Source organism: Triturus cristatus, chromosome 4_2 (genome assembly GCF_964204655.1).
Source record: "Triturus cristatus chromosome 4_2, aTriCri1.1, whole genome shotgun sequence".
Taxonomy (NCBI): Eukaryota; Metazoa; Chordata; class Amphibia; order Caudata; family Salamandridae; genus Triturus; species Triturus cristatus.
Genome location: NC_140586.1, coordinates 793,858,132 through 793,868,220, shown reverse-complemented (window position 1 = coordinate 793,868,220; position 10,089 = coordinate 793,858,132).

Sequence of the window (10,089 nt, the reverse complement as noted above, 5' to 3'; positions counted from 1 at the left end):
CCAGTGGTGTTGGATTAGGTGCTGTTCTCACACAACTGGTGGAGGGTGTAGAATGTACAGTAGGGTTTGCATCTAGATCTCTTTCCCAAACTGAATGTCATTACAGCACCATTGAAAGGGAGACTTTGGCCTGTGTTGGGCTACTAAACATTTTGAAACATTTCTTTGGGGCAGGAGATTTATTTTAGTTACTTATCATAAGCCCCTCGTTTTCCTTTTATCAAGGAATGATCATGATAAGGTTAGCCCCAGACTAATGAGGTTACTTTCAAGAATGTTTGAATTCAATTTTATAATCAAGCACATTCCTGGAGGTGCCCTATACCTGAAGAGCAAATATAATGATGACCTTGAATGTGTTGTTGGTTAGGTTGATGGTTTAGTTGTTTTGGAGGGAGCCATCAGTAACTCTGAATGGTTAGTTTGCTCTAAAGGTGATGAATTACACAATTTGATTAAAGATTGTATCATCAAGGGTTGCAATACTCCCTGTCATCCTGTTGATTTTCCGAATGGTCCTTGGGAAAAAGTGGGGATAGACTTCATTGGTCCAAAGTACAGTCTCAAGGACAGTATGAGATTTGCCTTAGTTACAGTTGATTACTTCTCAAAATGGGTGGATTGTAAGTTCTTATCTGATCCTTCTACCACGGCTGTGATAAGTATGTTAAGTGATTTGTTTCGACGTGAAGGGGTTCCCAAAGTTCTTGTCTCAGATAATGGAGTCCAATTTAAGTCTCACTCAATGCAAAGCTTTTTAACTAGTATGGGTATCAAGCATATGACTGTCGCTCTGTATAGTCCCCAAGGGAATGGCATGGTGGAAAGGGTTAACAGGATGTTAAAAGAAACCATTTAATTGGCCTCTGTTCAGGACAAATCTATTGATGAAGCTATTCAAGAGAGATTATGGAGTTATCATAATACGCCTCACTTTGTCACTGGGGTTCCTCCTTTTGTTCTCTTGAAAAGACGCTTTGGTTCTTCCAAGCTTAGTCCTTATTGGGTTTTGGAGCAAACAAGGTGTTCTAATAAGATCCCTAATCCTAAACATGTACGTGATACTGTTGAAAAAGCTCCAGCAAAAATGAAACAATTTTATGACATAAACAAAAAAGTGAAAGATATTCAGCTTTCCGTTGGTGATCTTATCAAGGTTAAAAGACCTGTTGGAAGCAAAAGCCTTTGTTCTTAATTTTTTCCCACGACACTCATTGTTAGTTTCTAAACATGCAGTTCTAGTGGAGGATAGCAAGTGGTGGAGTAAAAGAAGGGTGGTCTTGGTGAGAAACAATTTCCAAGATAATGCTGTTCTTGAAACTTCTTCTAGTTTCTCTGATTTTTCCTCATCGAGTAATTCCTTTCATAGTCAACCAAAAAAAAAATGTAAACTCATCATACTGGTTGTGGTGATGCCACGCTTTCTCAAGATGTTCAAAATGAGAATTCTTCCTTTCCTGAACACGCACAATTTGATTCTTGTTTGTTGCAAGGAGAAGGGAGGAGGAGGAATGATGTTACTGTCAATACATCAGCTGCTTTTGATTCAACCTCTAAGGAGGTGGAGGTTGTACCAAGCAGAAGGAATATACGTGCTCCGTATTATTTAAGAGATGATATTCTTTAATAGTGCATTGCTCTGTTGTTTAACCAACCTTATTTTCTGTATTTTGTTTTATCTTTTATTGTTTTGATCTCATGTTTGTTTTAGGTCTTTCATTATTTGTTTTGTAGTGTTAAAGGGGAAGATGTGGTTGATGGCACTGTCCAGAAGAAGGGCTGCAGTAATTGTGGTGTATTAGGTATTATTCACTCCATGACAGCATAGATGACAAAAACCGAGGAATTTGAAAGTGACTGGGCATTTATCAGCACCTTCTAGTTCACAGGTGAGTTTTTAAGCATCTATTAAATGCCAAGAATGTTACAGAGATGGTAGAAAGGCACCATAATCCTAATGGTGTTTGGGCGCAAAACTAAGAAGTCAAATAGTCTTCAGTGAAATGTTAATTTGCTATACATTGAGTATCCCATGTTCTGATAATCACCATACAATGCACATTGGAAAGTAAAACTACTGCTTACAGACACAAAGGAAAAAGGTAGGCCAGATACATCTATGCATTTCAACCACTTATGAGCTGAAGGTCATTGGCTATACTGCTCATCAATGGCATCAAACACATTGGCATTGTTTTGTACCTTACATTTAGTGCCCCTTCTTTGTCCCTAACACTGTGCTCCATCATTTCCTCATGTAGAGCATACGAAAACCAGAAGTTGTTTCTTTGTGCTGAGGGACGACTTAGTATGCTAACAAGCGAATAATTTGCATACAAGTGTGAAAGAACACCTCTTTCACATAAACTTTGGATCATCATCCTGATTGCCATTTAACTATTGTAATGGACTGATTACATGAACAGTAGGAGTGGATTTTGCATACATTGGGCCATGGCTGTGTGTATTTAATCTTGATCAGACATTCACATGATTGATGGGAATCCTTTACATTATACGCCTGTTCTTTCGCTCTATTTACAAGTGTGATAATATGATTTTATTTGATTCATTCCTTTTTGGATTAATTCACATTGTCACTCTTGAACGGACACATGTTTTAGCTTATTCATTGCATTTATATGCAAATGAATCCCTTGTTAGCATAGTACCTTCATTTTGGATAATACCAAGCTATCAAGAGGTTATTGGGAAGTCCATCCTCTTTAACACTAAAGTGCAGATCGTTGTCTGTTGAGGGTCATTGGCTAATACAGCAACTGAGTTTCTCCTTCCTTTTTCATTCTTTACAATTATTCCTCAATGTCAGAATCAGATACTTTATCTTATGTTGATAAACATATCCCAAAAATTGCAAGTGGCCCATCACTTCTAGGGACCAAAGGGTCAGCTGTTCAACTGCAACAAGTCTCAACCAGAAAGACTGAAAAAGAGACGCATTCAGACTGAACTTCATGCAAAATGTCTAACTGACCATCTTAACCCCAATATCATACCAGTAGAACTTCTAGTTAAAATTGTTCCCATCATCTTAACAGGGGAAAGAGATTTTAAAATCAATTTTGGTATTGCTTCAAATACATGTTCTAGAACATGGGTGGTTCTCAGTATCGAGACAGCGTAAAACACATGAATCAAATCAAAGAAGAGATCGATGATCTAGAAAAGGAGCTCTCCAATGATCTACTCATACTCGCAACAGGTCCCTTCTTAGCACCCTCGAAAAAAGGGACTTTTCCCCGACACATGATCAGATTCAGATAGTTTTCAAACTGATTCAAATCCCCAACCCCTTGGGTACAGTGACCAACTATCTACATCTAGGCAAGTTTTGTTTGGCCAGGCATAAAGGGATACAAGCGCTCATCAGAGACAAAAGGGTGGCGGAAGAGGTTAGTACAAGAATCAATTCACTCCTGGCTAGAGACCGACTTGAAATCAGTACTACAAATGGTAGACAGGGATTTGTCTATGCCTCTCTTTAATCTCTCTTCTCATCATTTAACTGAAATGGAGTCATCTGTATTAAGTGCTGGTCTGTCAATTGTCCCAACTCCTAGAAAAATGTGTTTGACACCCAAATTGAATTGTACCACTTCTTTCGCTCCATCGGGTTGAAACATTACTTCTTGGTTAATTAATCTCTACCTATATTTGACGCTACTGGCTTATATGACAAATCAATATTCTATCCAAAGAACCACATGGTGACAAAAGGCATTCTGACTTTTGAAAACGCATTACTAACTGAAATAGATTTGCTTTTTTAAAGACCGCTTTATATGAAGTGTAACTTTTTAAAAGACAAACAATTCACCCTCCAAAACTATCAGTCCCTCCGGGATAGTGTCATAAAACCTGCAGACAAAGGAGGTGGTATAATGCTTATGGACAGAACTAACTACAACAATGAAATATTCAAACAAACAATTGAGCCCACTACAAAAAACTATTAAACTACTCGATTCCTAGTTTAATGCCAACAATTACTGCCATGAGTAAGCGGGGCCTTGGTGAAGGCTGGTTAAGTACAAAAGAATATTCTTTCTTGAAAACAATGAAACTTATGGTACCTACCATTTATATTCTACCCAAGAGTCATAAAAATGCCCCACTTCCCTCAGGTCATCCCATAGTTTCAGGATGCATTTCCACTTTAAAACCATTGGCTCGATCTGTTGATTTTTTTTCATCAAACCCTTTGTTAATCTTAGTCCTTGTTTTGTGCAAGATACCACTGCAGTTCTTAACAAAACAGAGGAGTTTTCATTTGATCATCACTGTGAAGTGTTGTTTACCATGTACATCTCTTTAAGAACATCCCTCGGACCAAAGTGCTACAACTGATCCATAATGTACTTGAAACTAGGCAATGCACTCACCAACTTCCCGCTTCATTTAAATTGGAGTGTGCCAATTTAGCCCTAAGACACAATTATTTTCCTTTTTGAAGGGTCATTGTTTGAGAAAATTAAAGGTGTAGCAATGGGCACAGTTTTTGCTGCCAATAGAGCTAATATTTATGTAGCTTATTTTGAAAAATCGTTTATTTATGCGCGTACAAATCCCTTTCTGTCACATCAGAAAATGGATTAGGCATAGTGACACTCACCAATTAAAACAATTTCATGAATGGCTAAATTCATTCAATTTCAATCTTAAATTTACACTTTCACACTCGAATATAATTCAATGAGCATTAACTTTCTTTGACTAAAAATGTATGTGAAAAATTAGCAATTATACACCTCTTTATCAACTAAACCTACAGCAAGAAATACTTTATTCAAATACGATAGTCACCATCTCCAAACCTTAAACAATAATCTAGCTTTTGGGCAATTTTTACGCCTGTGACGTAATTGTACTACAAGACTTGATCACTTTACTATAGCCAGGAAACTTTCTGAAGAACTCAAAGCCCATAGGTACTCTCCAAGATTACTCATAAAATCTTTTAAAAGGGCATAGTTTACAACTGAGATGCTCTGTTACAGAAAAAGATCATCACAATCAAAACCCCCAAACTAATGGGTGTCTCATACCTAGGCACCTTTTCCAACAAAATTAAGAAAATCATACACAAATATTGGAATCTACATGATCCCATTTTAGATGAGAAGCTCTTGTTTGCCTTGACGTCATTTTCACATAGTCTTTGGCTCATCGCCCTGACTGTCGTTTAACACATGTAATGGACTGATTACATAAACAATAAGAGGGGATTTTGTTTATATTGGTCTATGGTTTTGCATATTCAATCTTGATCAGACATTCACATGATCGATGTATCGTGGATTAATTTGTTGATGGACCCCATGTTTCTAGAAGATTCATAAAACAAATCCTTCATGTTATACGCCTGTTTTTGCTCTCAATTTACATGCATGAAAATATGACTTTACTTGATTCTTTCCTTTTCTGATTAATTCATGTTGTCACTTTTAAAGGGATAAACAACTTCGATTAATATTTGGATTTACATGCAAATGTTTCCTTGTTAACATAGTACCTTCATCTTGATGTGCTCTAAGAGAGGTTTGGAATAGATCCCTTCCTAGGAGGCAAGTTGAACAGATGACCCACAATCTTTGTGGCACATAGGGGAGTTTCTCTAGGAAGAATAATTTTTCTCCATATAGAATAAAAGAGAGAGAGTCAAAATTTGCATTTGAACTATGGGGTTTCCTTTTCCCAATACAGAAGTTTACTGTGCATGCAATTTAGCATTAGGAAATAGCAAACTGTAAACATTTTGCATGACTTTCCCATTAGTGCACTGGAACTGATTCACTGAAGTATACACAAAAGTGATGGACGGAATGCTTGAATTAATCTTAACCACTGGTAATTACTCATTGTGCATCCCAGTTTATCATTATTTTGCCACTATACCACTTCAATTCGGACCCAGCTATATGCAATCAGTCGTGACCCTGCTCCAGTTTTTTTGTGTCGTAATTTTTTATTGCAGACATTTTATATAGCAATTGCATAGTGTGGTACATTGGATCAAAGCCACCAGTAAATACAGAACAATGTGCATTGGCTGGAGTGAGGGAGGAGGTGGGAGGGACGAGGGAGTTCAACCCTCATATTTTTGTGCGCCCCTCCGTGTGGCAAGAGTCGTTGAGTCACTGGACCTAGGCCACTGTGGGGAGGGGACAGTGGGCACCTGAGAGCTCAGTCTGCATATTAGCAGAGAGGTGAGGTGCGCGGTCCCAGTGGTTGAGCGGGGTGATCAAGGAGTGTCAGGGGGAGGGCACTGGAGAAGGGTGGTAGTCCCTTTGCTTTGGTCCGGTTTAGGGGGTCCTCTATTCACTGGAAGGGAATCGGGGGGTGAAACGTTGCTTCACCCAGTGGAACAGAGGAAAGCGATGAGTGAAGTGGTGGTGTCCCCTGGAGGGGGGGAGGGGCGTACTCACCAGCGTGTCTGGTGTGGGGGAAGGGGAGAGAGGGATGGGGCAAGGAAAGCGGGTAAGGCGAGGGAGGATAAGGATGACATGGAAAAGGGTGGGGCAGAGGCGGAAAAGGATCAGAAGTGGGGAACGAAGGTCACATAAAGGAGGGAGGGTTGGGGGGCATGTGGGTGGTAGGGACATAGGAGGGAGGAGGTTGTGCGGGGAGAAAGCAAAGCGCAGGCTGGTCAGCTAGAAGGTAGGACGTCAAGAGCTGGTCGCAACGCATTGTGTTAGAACATTGATCACCGGACGCTCGGGGGTGCCTAGGGGTTGAAGTGATGCTCCCCGTTCAGAGGTCATCCCTTAGAAAGGAAGACCATGTCTGTGTGAATAACTCCGCCTGGTCTCATTGCCTAAAGATAACCCGTTCGTGTGCCACTATTTGTATCATTGCCACAGTCCAATCCTCCGAGGATGGTGGCGCAGTTGCCCGCCACTGTTGAAAGATACATAGGCTGGCTGTGGCCAGGGCCGTGTGGACAAAGTGACATTGTGGGGGGAAGGTCCGAACAGGCCCCATATCATGTTGGAGGATGATGGCGGGGAGAGGGGAAGATGTAGAGGCATGGACGTTCCCAGGGTTTCCCCACATGCAGCCAAAAAGGGCAGATCGAGGGGCACTCGCAGAAGATATGGGTGATGTCACAGTGGGTATCTGCACATCTCCAGCAGTTTGAAAGGGGAAGGAGGCCCACCCTGTGCAGTTTTGTCGGTGTCTAATGCCATTCATGAAGCGTTTTGAAAAGACAGATCCATCCAGGATGTCAGGCCAGTCCTCTTCATGAAGGATGATCTGCAGTCAGGCTTGCTATTTGATGCAGAGGTTGCATAGGAGATGTTTGGAAAAGAGGTGGGCGTGGGCCCAGACAATGCCACTGACAGTGCTGTATATGCAGATAGCGCCACTCTTGCTGTGGCTGGAGGTCAAACTCCTCCCTCAGTCAGTCGAGGAGCTTCATGCCTCTGTCGAGCAAAATTTGATCCAAGAAATGTATGCCTGCCTCTATCCATGCAGTCTAGTGTTGGGGCTGGACATCTATGCCTAGCCCCTCGTTGTCCCATAGCGGTGCCTTGTCATGCAAGTGTGGGTGTACTCCACAGAGGAGGTGGGCGCCCAGCCAGGCTTTAGTGTGGCCAGGAGTACAGGATGTGTAGGGTGCAATCACGGGGTCTGGTCCCTGTAGAGGACGCCAAGCCCCATGCAGCTGGAGAGAAGTGATTTTTCTGTGAGCGTCCCCTGCGGTGGGTCTAGGGTGCAAGGTAGCAGGTATGCGATTTGCAAGAGATGAAGAGCTAGGGCGTAGTGCTCCACAGATGGGAGGCCCGGGCCTCCACACGAAGTCAAGCCATGAGCATGGCCACAACCAAACGAGGTCGCAAGGAGCCCCACACAAAGGACCAGATCTGAGCAGCGATGGAGCATAGGGTGGCTAAAGGCACCAACACACGGTGCCGGGTAGTTCCTAGGACCCCCCAGGACCTGCGGGCTTGGTGTGCAGACAGAATCTGGACACCCCCACAGGATGAGTCAGCCATTAGACAAGCTAGCTCATCAGTGCGACTACCACCCCCTGTATTCTACAGTGGTGTGTGTAGTTTCTGGCAACCATAGAGCATGACATCCCTGATTCCTCAGGTATTGTGAAAAAGAATACGGTATATTTCGCTCAGTCACTCGTGCTTACTTTTTCTCAGAACACATAGAATGACAATTGGAATGATTTCAATAAGTATTTATTGGTTAAGCGTCAGTCTAGTGTGAAACATATTAGCTGCAACAATCAAAAGACAGGAGCAGACAAATGTGATTGCTTTTACCAATATCTTAAATAGCAGATACATTTCTATCCTATTGCTAATGAGATGAATAAAAGCAGATTATACAAAACAATAGCAATGGCGTACTCCTACGATGAGTAGCCTACCTAAATGTACCTAGCCTAGATATGTAGGTGAAGCATGTCTGTGTAAATGTTAGGCTAGATCCTAATGAAGCCAATAATCCCCCGGGGAAGTGCTAACCCCTCACCTGATGGTTCTGAAGGAAGGACCCATCTCTGCGTAGAGGATGGCACCCTGCAAGGGATGTCGGGTCTCTGATTATCGAAGGATCAGCCTGCAGATTCTCGGTCCAGCCTGGAAGGAATTCTCCTCTGCTTTGTATGAGGAGTGAGGGTCTTTTATACCAAAATGGACACGCCGGTGTTTTTCTAGAATCTATATGTTTTGGAAACATTCACTAATCCCTTGTTAATGCTTTTCTAAACAAAACACTCATGCACAGCTGGCTGTTGGCCATGGATGAAAAAGAAGTAGTGACCCTTATACAGAGTAAATCTGCTGTGCCTGAGGACATGTTTATGTATGTCAGGTACAGGGATTAAGCTAGGATGCCGAGAGCCCGCTGTCGAAAAGAATGAAGAAAGCTACTAGGTAAAAGGTCACCTATGTAGAACTGTGATGTTGTGTGGATGGGACAAAATGTATGTAAATGTTATGTACATGATGGGACTATCCTAAAGGACATGACAAGGGAGCATACCTAGTGCATAGGTGAAGCACGGTAGTGTGACCATGCGTACCGCTAGCACCCTGCCCCACATGGAGAACCCCAGAGGAGACCATTTCTCAAAATCCTGTTCCCATCTGGGCTATCAGCGGATCCAAATTGTCCGAAACCATTCCGTCTAGCCGTATATTGACCAGGATCCCTATGTATTTGAGGCGTGAGGATTTCCAGCAAAAAGGGTAGCCATGGATCGCCGCTTTTGTGGTGCTGGAAGATAGTGGTAGGGCTTAGTTCTTATCCCAATTTACCTTGTAGCTGGATAGGGCAGCAAAGTCGTCCATGACTTCTAGCAGAGCCAGAAGGGAGCAGTGCAGGTCCTTCAGGGTGAGCAGGACATAATCGGCATATAGATAGATTTTGGACAGAACCCCGGTGATGGGGATACCTGTTATGTGGGGTGAGCGGCAGATAGCAGAGGCAAAGGGCGCCATGGCCAAGAGGAATAATAGGGGAGAGAAGGGCAACCATCGGGAAAGGGTCCGAGAGGAAACCCCGCAGTTGACCTGTGCGGTGGGGCAATCATACAGCAGTCACACTTTGGCAAGGAATTGGTCCCCCAAGCCGAATCTTCTCATGGCGGCAAAGAGGTAGCCCCACTCGTTGTGATCCATCACCTTCTCGACATCCAAGGAGAGGGCCACCTTGTCAGTCAGGAGGTCCTTGGTCACCCAGAGAGTGTGGGCTAGGGTGCAACCCAGCATGAAACCCACCTGCGTATGGTGGATCAGGGAAGGCATGACCTTGCTAAGGCCGGTTACCCGGATGCCGGCTAATATTTTAATATCGCCATTCAGTAACTATATGGGTCTGCAGCTGCCACACAATAATAGGTCCCTCCCTGGTTTTGATAGGACTGCAATCACTGCCTTATTGTAGAGGGTTCCCGCCTGCTCTGCCTCCTGGAAGGCAGTGTGCAAGGAGTCGACAACGTCCACGCCCCTCCATCTATACAACTCTGCGGGGAAGCTGTCCTCCCCCGGGGCCTTGTGATAGGGAAATTTGGAGAAGGTGAGCGCTATCTCCTCCTTGCTGATCTCC